Here is a 13,480-nt window from a genome sequence, read left to right as displayed (position 1 = left end):
GTTTTGCCGAAAACCAGAAATAAGTTATGGTTTTCGGTAAAAATGGTAAATGGGGTCAGAATGCTGAAAGGGCTCCTAAATGCGGTAGTATTGGCTGGCACCCAAAATTTGCCCACATGGCCAGGTAGGGGTCCCCACCATTGACACCTGGTTATAAATTCTCCTTTTGGGGGTTATATATGTTGCTAAGTGATCGGTTGTAAGTTGAAGACCACCTGTAGATGTGAACTTCCATAGAGAGTAATTTTAGAAGGTCGGTCAGAAGACAGGTAAGGATAGGAACCAAAGTAGATGCCTGAAGCTTAAAAGATCAGCTGAAGCGGGGGAAGAGGTTTCCTGGGAAAGAGGTCAAAAAAGTCAAGATGTCTGTCCCAAATATGCAAAAAAAAAAAGGTTTCAGGGTTTCAGCTGCATAACTGAGACCACTAACTTGAATTTTATACCCCTTCCTACAGACACCTCCAAACTAAAAGTATAGTTTCCCAACAACAAGGTGGCGCCTTTTATATGTCAGGTGAAAATGAATGCCAAAATGATATCAAAGGACACTTATATTTATAACCAAGTTCAGAAAACGAAAACTTAAAGCAAAGCTTGCAACTAACAAAAGTTTGCCCCCTGCTTTTTCCCATCTGCTTGCTTACCTAAAATGTCAGTTTTCGTGGCTTTCCTTCAATACAACTTTTCCTTGAAGCCTTGAATGAAAGAGAAAAGGAGAGGGAAAAACAATACCCTTTAATCTGAACACGTCCAATTCAAGAAAAATTGGGTTCTTGATGGGGCAATCCACTTGTTTAAAAAAAAAAAAAATAGAGGATTCCTCGTATGGAGGTTTTAGCTTTCTGGTCTGATCACTTCATGAATATCAAGGAACAGCCCAACTCTTATGAAAAAGCTCTTTTACTGCTTAATGTCATTTTAATAAGAGTGCAGCTAGAAAGGGAGTTCATTTGAGGCCCCTTAACTGCTAATAAACCAGGTTGTTTCTGTATCAGACGGCATGGGAAGCTGTCAGAATGTATACAAGTCTGCGGAGAGTTTAGGAAATCTTTCAGAGAAAATTTACGTAAGGTGATGTAGCCTTCAACAAGGGAGGTACTTCAAAACCCAGAAAGACAATTGCCAGCTGTGATCTTTGGTGGTGGTGGTGGTGGTGGTGGTGGTGATCTGGTTTAAGGTAGGATTTTTCCATTGGAATTTTTACAAGAAACTGTTTGTGGATCGCAATTTAGAGAACAGAAGTTTTGTAGCTCAGGGCTGAATGATGGGGTCCTTGGTGCTCTCTGAGCTTGACTGTTTTCTTACAGGTGTTTCATGACCCAATTAGGAAATATGAGTGCTAGAAGAATTTGTGGAGAGGAGGAGGAAGATAACGACTGTGGGGTCCTTGGTGTTCTCTGAGTTTGGTGGTTTTCTTGCAGACGTTTCATGATCCAACTATCCCAAAGGTGCTTTTTTCAAGAGGCACCTGGACTTTCTGGCTGTTCTTTGAAGACATTTCGCTTCTCATCCAGGACGTTTCTTCAGCTCTGACTAGGTAGCCAACTAGGTAACATCATCAGTACTAGAAGCTGCTAGAACCTCACTCCCCTTCTTGAACTGGTGATGTTACTTGGTTGGGTTATGAAACGTCTGCAAGAAAACCACCAAGCCCAGAGAGCACCAAGGGCCCCAACACCCTTATTTCGGTATCGCAACCAAGGGAAAACTGGGACAAACAGAGAAGAACGTTCAATACCACCTTGTGACCCTCATGGCACCAGCAATATTCAAACAGTGGCTTCAGGATTATAATTCAGGTTCTTAGTTCATTTTTATCTCTGTCTGTTTCTCTAAAAACTTGGTTGTCTAACTCAGGAATGTTCACCAAGGATTTTGTTGTTAGTTGTGAATCATGTCTGACCCATTGCAAGCCCATGGACAAAGTTCCTCCAGGCCTTCCTGTTCTCTACCATCCTCTGGAGCCCATTTAAGCTCATGCTGGCTGCTTCAGTGACTCCATCCAGCCACCTCCTTCTCTCCTGTCCCCTTCTTCTTTTGTCCTCTGTCGTTCCCAGCATGAGGCTCTTCTCCAGGGAGTCCTTCTTCCTTCTCATTAGGTGGCCAAAGTATTTGAGTTTCCTCTTCGGGATCTGGCCTTCTAAAGAGCAGCCAGTGTTGATCTCCTCTAGGACTGACCGGTTGGATGGCCTTGCAGTCCAAGGGACTCAATGCAGGAGTCTTCTTCTCCAGCACCAGAGTTCAAAGGCAATAGCAATAGCAGATTTTTATATACCGCTTCATAGGGCTTTCAGCCCTCTCTAAGCGGTTTACAGAGTCAGCATATTGCCCCCAACAACAATCTGGGTCCTCATTTTACCCACCTCGGAAGGATGGAAGGCTGAGTCAACCCTGAGCCTGGTGAGATTTGAACCGCTGAGCTGCTGATCTAGCAGTCAGCTGAAGTAGCCTACAGTGCTGCATTTAACCACTGCGCCACCACAGCTCTAAAGGCCTCCGTTCTTTGGCCCTCATCCTTCCTTATGGTTCAACCTTCACAGCCATCCATTGCAACTGGGAAAACAGCCCCTTAGAGAGCAAAATATATATATATGATACTTTCAAATTGTGGTGTTGGTGAAGACTCTTGGGAGTCCCTTGGATTCCAAGGATATCACATCAGTCAATCCTGTAGAAAATTAACCCTGATTTTGATTGTTGGAAGGACAGATAATAAAGCTCAAATACTTTGGCCACCAAATGAGAAGAGAGGATTCCTTGGAGAAGACCCTAAGGTTGGGAAAGAAGGTGAAAGGAGAAGGGGATGACAGAGGATGAGATCCAAGGGACTCGCAGGAGTCTTCTCCAGCACCAGAGTTCAAAGGCCTCCATTCTTTCCCCTATTTCTAGACCTTTCTTGCCATAGTTGTTATGTTAATTATTGCAGCTGAGTAAGTAACCCAATTATTAAATGAATCTGGCTTCCTACCATTGACTTTCCTTGTCAGAAGGTCACAAAAGGGCTCACACAACCTCAGGACACAGCAACGATCATAAATATGAAACATGAATTTTGATCACATGATCAAAAGGATTCTGCAAAGGTTGTAACTGTGGAAAAACTATCATAAATCATTTTTTCAGTGCAACTTAGTAACTTAGAATGTTCACTAAATGAACTGTTGTAAGTGAAGGACTACATGTATTTTCTACCCTCTTGTTAAGAGGGTCATATATCCTGTCAGCCCAAGCAAATATTATTTTAGTTTCAAAATGAATGCCATGCTCACCTATACATCACTATATATTTTAATAAATCAGAATAATATTCCTGTGTATTATATAAAAAAACCATAGCTGGAATGCATTTGGGTCAATATTAAAGGTTGTGAGGGGGAATGACATTGCCATAGACCACCCAATTAAGCAGAGGAAGTAGATGAACTTTTTGCTAGTCAGCTAACTAAGGTATGTAGGAAGCACACCACAATAGTAGTGGGGGATTTCAACTACCCTGACATCAACTGGGAAACAAACTCTGCACCAAGTGGAAGATCCAACAGGTTCCTAACAAACCTAGCAGACAACTTTGTTTCCCAAAAAGTAGAGAAGGGAACAAGGGGATCGGCCATATTGGACTTAATTCTCACTAACAGAGAGGAAATGATAGAAGGTGTTGAAGCCACAGAAACCCTGGGGGCAAGTGACCATTCAATATTAGAATTCAACATTATGCAAACACAAGTAGTAGAACAAAGTGAAACTAGAGTCTTGGACTTTAAGAGAGCTAATTTCAATAAACCTAGAGAGAGCTTGGGAAAAATTCCATGGATGAGAATCCTCAAGGGGAAAACAACTCAAGAAGCTTGGGAAATTTTGAAAAATGAGATTACAAAAGCCCAGTCTAGCACAATACCAATGAAGAAGAAAAATAACAGCTCCCAAAAGAAACCAGCATGGCTGCATAAAGAACTCTCTGACAAATTGAAAGACAAAAAAGATAAGTATAAAAAGTGGAAAGTGGGGACATAACTAAGGCAGAATATCAGCAAATAACCCGAGCATGTAAAGATGAAGTGAGGAAAGCTAAGGCTCACAATGAAGAAAGGCTTGCCACAAAAGTAAAAAATAACAAAAAAAAGCTAGGAAACAATTGGTCCATTGCCGGGAGAAAGTGGCAAGAAGGTGACAAGCAACAGGGAGAAAGCAGAACTATTTAACTCATGTTTTGCATCTGTCTTTACACAAAGGGATAAAACAGTCCAACCTATCAAAAACAGCACCAAAAATATCAGATTAGGAACACAAATGGAAATAGGGAAGAAAATGGTAAGTGAGCACCTGTCTACCCGGTATAGGGTTTCCTGCCTAGGCTGGGGGTTGGACTAAAAGACCTCCAAGGTCCTTCGAACTCTGCTATTGTATTGTATTGTATTGTATTATTGGATGATTGATGATCTGTAAATGCTTTTTCATTTCTGCAGACACTTTTTTATATTTTATGTGATTTTCCTTGTATCATTCAGAATTTACATTTGTATTATTCTTTTTCCTTCCTTCCTTCCTTCCTTCCTTCCTTCCTTCCTTCCTTCCTTCCTTCCTTCCTTCCTTCCTTTCTACCTTACACTGCTTTGGAAATGTCATCTCAGTTGATAAAAAGATTAGCCTTCGTCATATCATTCCCTTCAAACAGAAGACCTGAAATATAAACTTTTGGCATTTTGCATCTTGTTTTGCTCAAGCAAATCTAATGATGATAAAGCACACCGAAAATGTAATTATTATTTAATTGTCTTAAACATAACAACGAGGAATAGGTGATGTGATCTCAATTTCTGACAATTGAACCCAAGCTTCTGTTTACTAAGCAAACCAGTTAATTGAGTTTTTCTCCATTTACAACTTTTGTTGCCACTGTTGCTAAGCAAATCACTGCAGTTGTTAAGTGAATCATGTGGTCGTTAAGCAAACCTGGCTCCCCCCCCATTGTCTGAAACAGCTGGTGAGGATAGAAATGAGGATAGCAATAGCACTTAGCGCTTAAACTTATATACCACTTCACACTGCTTTACAGCCTTCTCTAAGAGGTTTACAGAGTCAGCATATGGTCTCCCTCCAACAATCTGGGTCCTCATTTTATTGACTTCGGAAAGTGGATGGAAGGCCGAGTCAACTTTGAGTGCAGTACTGCACTCTAACCACTGCACCACCTCGGCTTGTGTGTGTGGGGGGGGGGGGTTGGGGTTATATACATTCATTTATCATTTTACAGGGCTTGTAACACTCCAAATATTGTGAAACTTGTGTGTTAATATTGTACTGGTTAGGATGTTATCTACGGCATACCCTTTGTAACTCTTGTAAAATAAACTAGATTAAAAGAAACAGAGATACTTGTCATACTTACTGTACAAAGGTGATTTTGAATATCATTACAAAAAAAATGTTGAGATGTTGGGGAAAAAGTGCAGAAGAGCAGCAAAGAGGATTGGGGACAGGAGGCCAAAACATATGAAGAACGGTTGCAGGAACTGGGTATGTATAAATCTAATGAAAAGAAGGACTAGGGGAGACATGATAGCAGTCTTCCAATGTCTCAGGTGTTGCCACAAAGAAGATATGGGGGTCAAGCTATTCTCCAAAGCACCCAAAGGGGGGACAAGAAGCAATGGATGGAAACTAATTAGGGAGAGAAGAAACTCAGAACTAAAGATAAATATCCTGACAGTGGAGGCAATTAACCAGCAGAACAGTTTGCCTTCAGAACTTTGCTCCATCACTGGAGGTTTTTAAGAAGAGGTTGGACAACCATTTGTCTGAAATGGTCTCCTGCTTGAGCACCTCCAAGATCTCTTCCAGCTCTATTCTGATTTATTTATTGATTGATTGATTGATTCTTGCAAAGTTCCGGATTATAGGTCATTTTGCTCTTATATTATTCTGGCTCTTTAAGAGTTTAATTTTTCTAATTTCAGAGCATCTGTTTGATCTCTCTATATTCATGCACTGAGATCGTCTGTTATGACCCAGCTAGGTAACAGCATCAATGCTAGGAGAGAGTGAGGTTTGTGAAGGTTTGAGAGAGTGAGGTTTGGGGAGGAGGAGGAGGAGGATTATGGGGTCCTTGGTGCTCTCTGAGCTTGGTTGCCTTCTTGCAGATGTTTCATGACCCAGCTAGGTAATGGCATTAGTGCTAGGAAGAAGTGGGGGGTTGTAGAAAGGAAGACAAGGAGAGAAGTCAACACAAGTTTATTTTGATTTTCCCAAAGTTTCATTTAACAGAATAATGGAAGGGACCTTGGAGGTCTTCTAATCCAACCCCCTGCTCAAGCAGGAGGCCTTACACCGGGGATCCCCAACACCCGGGTTGTGGCTGACAACTGGGCCTTGAGCAATTCAGAACTGGACCGCGTAATGCACACATACACACACTCTGTTTGCACAACTGGGTGCAGGTGCCCGCTACTCGTGCAAAAGGAGCTGAACCATCCCTTCTTCCCTTACCCCGCCAGTTTCCCAAAGCTGGAAAGGTTGGAGACCCCCTGCTCTACACCATTTCGGAAAAATCTTTTCTCGAAATCCTCCAGGGATGGAGAATGGGATGCAAGCCCTCACTTGCACAACTTTTCTTATACACCACACATGCATAGACAAACATACCCGGCGTTCACCTAGTCCTGGTTCCTTGCATGGAGGCATCCTAGGAATAATTTAGCTATCAGAATAGAGGCAAGAAACAAGCAAGGCAAGCGTTGGTGAGAAACAGCCTGAGAGAACAAACTGACACAATTCTTGATTGTAGAGTGTGATGAAAGAAGCAAAACCCAGAGTTGCCAACAATTAAGGTGCAGAGAAGAAAGGTACCCTCCTGCATGGCAATAAATCTTCCTGTATGCATAGATGAAGGAAAACCCTGATTATATCAAAATCTAATCATGAGGCTGCCTTTCCACGAATTAATTAATTTAGAATACAGGCAGTCCTCAACTTACAATCAAAATCGAACCCAACATTTAAGTTGTTAAGTGAGATATTTGTTAAGTAAACTTTGCCCCATTTGAGGGCCTTCTTTCCACAGTTGTTAAGTGAATCTGGCTTCCCCATTGACTTTGCTATACAAGTAGTCCTTAACAAATGACCGTACTGGAATCTGCCCATTACGGTCGTGAACTGCGATGGATGTAAAACAGATGAGTCACGTGACTGACCTGATTCTACAGTTTTCAGGATAGTCATTAAGCAAACATGGCATTCGTCAAGCCAATCCACTGTTCAATATGGCATGTTTTTGCCCAAAATCAGACATTAAGTGTGTTTTCTACGAAACTATCATAAAATCCGGTCACGTGACCACAGATTGCTATTAAAGCTGTACATGCCAAGCCCCCAAATTCCCATCACATATTCACACATTCAAGGCTAAGCAGCAGGCCTGGTCATAAGTCGAGGACTCCCTATCCAAAACTTGAATTCCCGATTGTCTGGTCAGGACAATCTCTTAATGATCTCTTAAAAAGACATTGGACAACCATTTCTCTGAAGTGGTGTAGGGTTTCCTGCTTGACCAGGGGGTTGGACTAGAAGACCTCCAAGGTCCCTTCCAGCTCTGTTACAGATAGTCCTTGACTTTCAACCGTTCATTTAGTGACTGTTCGAAGCAATAACGGTACTGTAAAAAGTGGCTTATGACGGTTTTCTACATTATGACTGTTGCAACATCCCTTTGGTCATGTGATCAAAATTCAGCCGCTTGGCAACTGGCATGTCTTTATGATAGTTTCAGTGTCCCAGGGTCATGTGATCCCCTTTTGCGAACTTCTGACATGCAAAGCCAGATTCACTTAACAACCATGTGACTAACTTAACAATTGGAGTGATTCACTTAACAACTGTGGCAAGAAAGGGCATCCAACGGGACAAAACTCACTTAACAACAGTCTTGCTTAGCAACTGAAATTTTGGGATCCATTGGGGTTATAAATTGAGGAGTTACCTGTCTTCTGCAATTTATTCTGGTCCCAAACAGGAGCCCTAAACAACTCCTTTGATTTTGGGGTGCGACAGGGTAGGAGAGAGGGTTTAGGATCTCATGTCTGACCTTCTTTTCCACCTGGCACACGTCTTGTGACGGATGCTGGAATGATGTAACACGGAAGGCTGGTGAATAATAGTGCAACGTACTGCAGGATTCTGGATGTTGACGTCACTAAATGGAGGGAGGTGCAATAGCAATGGATGTGCCAGGTGCCCATTTGGTGAGAAGTGCTAGGACTGACATTCCTGGCTTATGACTGGCTCTGCCCATGATTTGGGATGATGATGATGATGATGATGATGATGATGATGATGATGATGATGATGATGATGATGATGATGATATGCCACGAATGATTCACCGCAGCGTGTGAAATGGTCCTCCGAGCATCTGAAGGACGTGTCCATTCTCACAACACGTAGCCATCCACGAGGCGTCGTGTGTCATGTTGAAGGCAAACGGGGGCTTTATCTTGTTTTCAGATCTTTAATTCACACTGGTAATGAAGCCGAAGTTTAAGCGTGGCTTAGCTGCCTTGTTTACATCCTTGATCATCTGTGCAGAAATTCTGGTTGGTATCCTCGGGGTTTGCTGTCCTTCACCAAGGAATATCAGAGTGTGAGAACACCCAGAGTCAGCTTGATGGGACTAAAAGATGCTGAATCTTGAAATGTGTTTATCCCACAATCTTTCTGGGGCAGCATCCACCCACAGGCTTCCTTCCTTCTTCTACTGCTGTGTTAGGCCTACCAAGAATGATTGACTTGCTCTGGCCTGCCATGAGGAGAGATTTACACTTTATCTACACTTCCCAGGAAGGGAAGGGAAGGAGGGAGGAATAAAGGAGAGCAAGGGGTAGGGAAGGTGGAAAGGTAAGAGAGGAAGGGGGAGGGAGGAAAAGGGGGGGAGGGAGGAAAAGGGAGGGAGGGAATAATGGAGGGATTAGGAGGGGAGGAATGGGAAGGATAGGAAGGGAGAAGAGGGGGAGAAAAAGGGAAGAAAAGGAGGGAGGAATAAAGGAAGGAAGGGGAAGGGAGGGTGGGAAGGGAAGGAGAAGGAGGGAGTGAGGGAAGGAAGAGGAAAGGAGGAAGGGGGGGATGAATGGGAAAGGAAGTGGAGGAAGGAATAATGGAGGAATGGGAGGGGAGGAATGAGAAGGAAAGGAAGGGAGAAGAGGGGGGAAAGGAAGGGAGGGAGAAATGAATAAAGGTGGGAAGAGGGGGAGGAAGGAAAGGAGTCAGTCATTGGTTTTACACATTGTTTAATACTCCTTCCTTGCCAAAGAAAAGGGGAAAACTGATAATATCTTGTTAGTTCTGCTCACTCCATTTACTAAGGCTGATACTGATTCCATGTTGTTATCTATTCTTGTGCACACACACGTACACGCACAATACAATACTATCCAATGAATCTTCCTCTTAAAAAACCCACTAAACAGCTGAAGTCCAGGGACTCTTGCTAGAGCTTGTTAGAGAGGGAGAAGGTATATAAATTTAATAAATAAATGTAAATAAATCAGTCTAGAGAAGAGTAAAGCATGTGCTAATGCGGAAACAGCCTGCACAGCTAGATTTAAAACAAGGTCCGAAAGAATTAGGTTGTCCTGGCATGACTCAAGAGCCAAACCCAACAGCAGCTTAAAAACAGTATATTGTTTGAGAATTGCTCCAAGTATGGTGCTAATTATTTATATATTATTTATTGATTTATAAAATTTATAGGCTGCTCATCATACCTGAAGATGGGCAGCCTATAATGCTCTTTTCCCTGGTCTGTTGCAGGTCATACCCAAACCAGATTAAGTTTTTCCTTCTTCAAAAGTTACTATTGACCTCCAGAAATAACCAGTGTATGATGTAAAAAGAAATGTTGATGTTCCCTTGAATCCTTACGAGTCCAGAGCTCCCTGTACAGGTAGTCCCCAACAGTTCCCTTAGTGACCATTTAAAGTTACAATGGCACCTAAAATGACTTATGACCGTTTTTCACACTTACGACTGTTGCAGCCGTCCCTTTGGTCTCATGATCAAAATTCAGACGCTTGGCAACTGGCTCGTATTTATGACGGTTGCAAAGTCACGTGATTCCTTTTTAACGACCGTCTGACAAGCAAAGTCAATTGGGAAGCCCAGATTCATTTAACAACTGTGTGACTGATTTAACAACTGCAGTGATTCACTTAACAACCGTGGCTAGAAAAGTCATACAATGGGGTAAAACTCATGAATGTCTTGTTTAAAAACAGAAAATTTGGGCTCAATTGCAGTCATAAGTCGAGGACTACTCTACTATCAAATATCACTGGGCTACTTTGCACTGATACAGGTTGTCTTTGGCCTACAACAGTTTGTTTAGTGACCATTCGAAGTTATAATGGCACTGAAAATAAAGTGACTTATGACTGGTTTTCACACTTATGACCATTGCAGCATCCCCATGGTGATCAAAATCCAGCCGCTTGGCAACTGACTCATATTTATGACAGTTGCAGCATCCTGGTGTCATGTGATCCTCTTTAGCGACTGTCTGACAAGCAAAGTCAATGGGGAAGCCAAATTCACTTAACAACCGTCTTAATAACTTAACCCCTGGAGCGCTTCACCTAACAGCTGCAGCAAGAAAGGACGTAAAATGAGGCAAAGCTCACTTAACCACTGTCTCACTTAGCAAAGGAAATGCTGGGCTCTGTTGGGGTCGTAAGTCAAGGACTAGCTATATATTTCTTCAAATCACAGAAAACCTGAAGGAAAACAATACTGGGCGTTGCTGATGCTCCCATTAGATATAGAACAATGCGTTTTATTACAGCACAATACAATAATTATCCGTGTGCCCATTGCAATGTGCTTCTAAACATGACAATTGAGATGTGAATGCTTGCTCAATGGTGGTATTTGCTGAGCAATTTTGAAATCATCAAGCTTCTTCTGTTAAGGAGAAGTTAAGATTGGAAATCCACTAATCACAGAGTTGGAAGTAGTTAACCTCTTGTTCACCGCAATTGCAGATGCCTGCCAAGTTGTATTACAGGTAGCCCTTCACTTAGGGCCACCACTGAGCCCAACATTTATGTGGATTAAGCGATTAAGCAAGTTTTGCCCCATTTTACGACCTTTCTTGCCACAGTTGTTAAGTGAGTCACTGCAATTAAGTTAGCCACACGGTCGCTAATCTGGCTTCCCCATTGACTTTGGTGGTCAGACGGTCACAAAAGGGGATCACCTGACCCCCCGGGAAACTGCAACCGTCATAAATATGAGAGTCAGTTGCCAAGCGTGTGAATTTTGATCATGTGACCACGGGGATGCTATGACGGTCATAAGCTTAAAAAATGGCCTTAAGTCACTTTTTTCAATGTCGTGCTAACTTCTAACGGTCACTAAATGAGTGGGCATAATTCAAGGACTGCCCGTACTACAGTTCTGTAAACTGGTCCGTGAGTAGTGTAAATAATGAGTTTTCCTGAGATTGCATAGCAAATTCATTTTTAATTTGGGGATCAGACCAAGCTACTTGAATAGTATCTGCATAAGGCAAAACATGCAGTTTGCATTTTTCCGACCAAACTAAGACAAGATAAAAAAAATTCACTGATGTATATCTCCCAAATGCTTTAAAACGAAGCATCTGCTCCGAACCAAACCAAACTTGTGGCTTGTATTTAGTTTCCCACAAAGCTATCGTGACTAAACTGCCTCACCAAAATTAGTAGTATTTTAATTTAGATCTGTACAGTTGACATTGTCAGTGTGAGTATAGGACTTAATAATGTTTTATTTAAAAGGTAAATCACCTTACTCTTTTGCAGAAAACTTGAGACAGAGTCAAGAGGTGCATTGTTATTATCTGAGCTTGTGATTAGCACCTGAGGTTTTCTGCACAATAGGCCACAAATTTATTGTGAACCACCAAAGCATAGGCAGTGAGAAATGTGTTTGTCATAAAATCCTTTGTAGGAAACCTGATATCATTATAGACAAATGGCTATCTAATCTCTTCTCCAATCAAAATCTCCAGTGTTGGCGCACCCACAACTTCTGGAGGCAAGTTGTTCCATCGATTAATTGTTCTAACTGTCAAGAAATTTCTCCTTAGTTGCAGGTTGCTTCTCTTCTTGGTTAGTTTCCATCCGTCGCTTCTTGTCCTGCCTTGGAGAAAAGATTGACGACCCCACCACCACCCTTTCTTCCTTTTGAGAAAGATAGAGTGATTGCAAACTATTGATTGTGTACTCAACAATGCTGGCCTGCATCAACAGAAGGACAAAATCTAGATCATGAGAAGATCACTAGTGAGGCCACACTTGGAATATTGCATCTATTTCTGCTCACCACAATTTAAAAAGGGGGTTGAGACTCTAGATAGAAAGAGTGCAGAGGAGAGCAACAAAGTAGAGTAGGGGGCTGCTGAAGGCTAAAACACGAAGAACAGTTGCAAGAATTAGGTATGGCAAGTCTAACAAAGAGAAGGATTAGGGGTGACATGATTTCAGTCTTCCAATATGAGGGGCTGCCACAAAGGTCAAATCAATTCTGTTCTACATTTAGGCAAGAAAAACGAAATGCACAGGTACAGTATAGGAGGTACCTTCCTCAATAGTAGTAATTGTGAGAGGGATCTTGGAGTCCTAGTGGACAACCATATAAATAGGAGCCAGCCGTGTGCAGCAGCTGCCAAAAAAGCCAACACAGTTCTAGGCTGCATCAACAGAGGGATAGAATCAAGATCACGTGAAGTGTTAATACCACTTTATAAGGCCTTGGTAAGGCCACAATTGGAATCCTGCATTCAGTTTTGGTCACCATTTTGTAGAAAAGATGTGGAGACTCTGGAAAGAGTGCAGAGAAGAGCAACGAAGAGGATTAGGAGACTGGAGGCTAAAACATAGGAAGAACGGTTGCAGGAACTGGGTATGTCTAGTTTAATGAAAAGAAGGACTAGGGGAGACATGATAGCAGTCTTCCAATATCTCAGGTGTTGCCCCAAAGAAGAGGGAGTCAAACTATTCTCCAAAGCACCTGAGGGTAGAATAAGAAGCAATGGGTGGAAACTAATCAAGGAGAGAAGCAACTTAGAACTGAGAGATATTTCCTGACAGTTAGAACAATTAATCAGTGGAACAGAAGTTGCCTCCAGAAGCTGTGAACGCCCCAACACTGCAAGTCTTTAAGAAGATGTTGGATAGCCATTTGTCTGAAGTGGTGCAGGGTTTCCTGCCTAGGCAGGGGGTTGGTCTAGAAGACCTCCCAGGTCCCTTCCAACTCTGCTATTGGATTGTATAGATCTATTATCCAAAGCACCTGAAGGCAGGACAAGAAGCAACGGATGGAAACTAATCAGGGAGGGAAGCAACCTGGAACCAAGGAGAAATTTCCTGATAGAACAATTAACCAGTGGAATGGCTTCCCTTTAGAAGTTGTGGGGGTTCCATCACCAGAGGCTTTTAAGAAAACCTCCTGTCAG

Source organism: Thamnophis sirtalis, unplaced genomic scaffold (genome assembly GCF_051295495.1).
Source record: "Thamnophis sirtalis isolate CommonGarterSnake01/CBP01778 unplaced genomic scaffold, rThaSir2_p1.2 scaffold_4, whole genome shotgun sequence".
NCBI classification, from domain to species: Eukaryota; Metazoa; Chordata; class Lepidosauria; order Squamata; family Natricidae; genus Thamnophis; species Thamnophis sirtalis.
Note: the sequence above shows the minus strand (reverse complement) of the source record.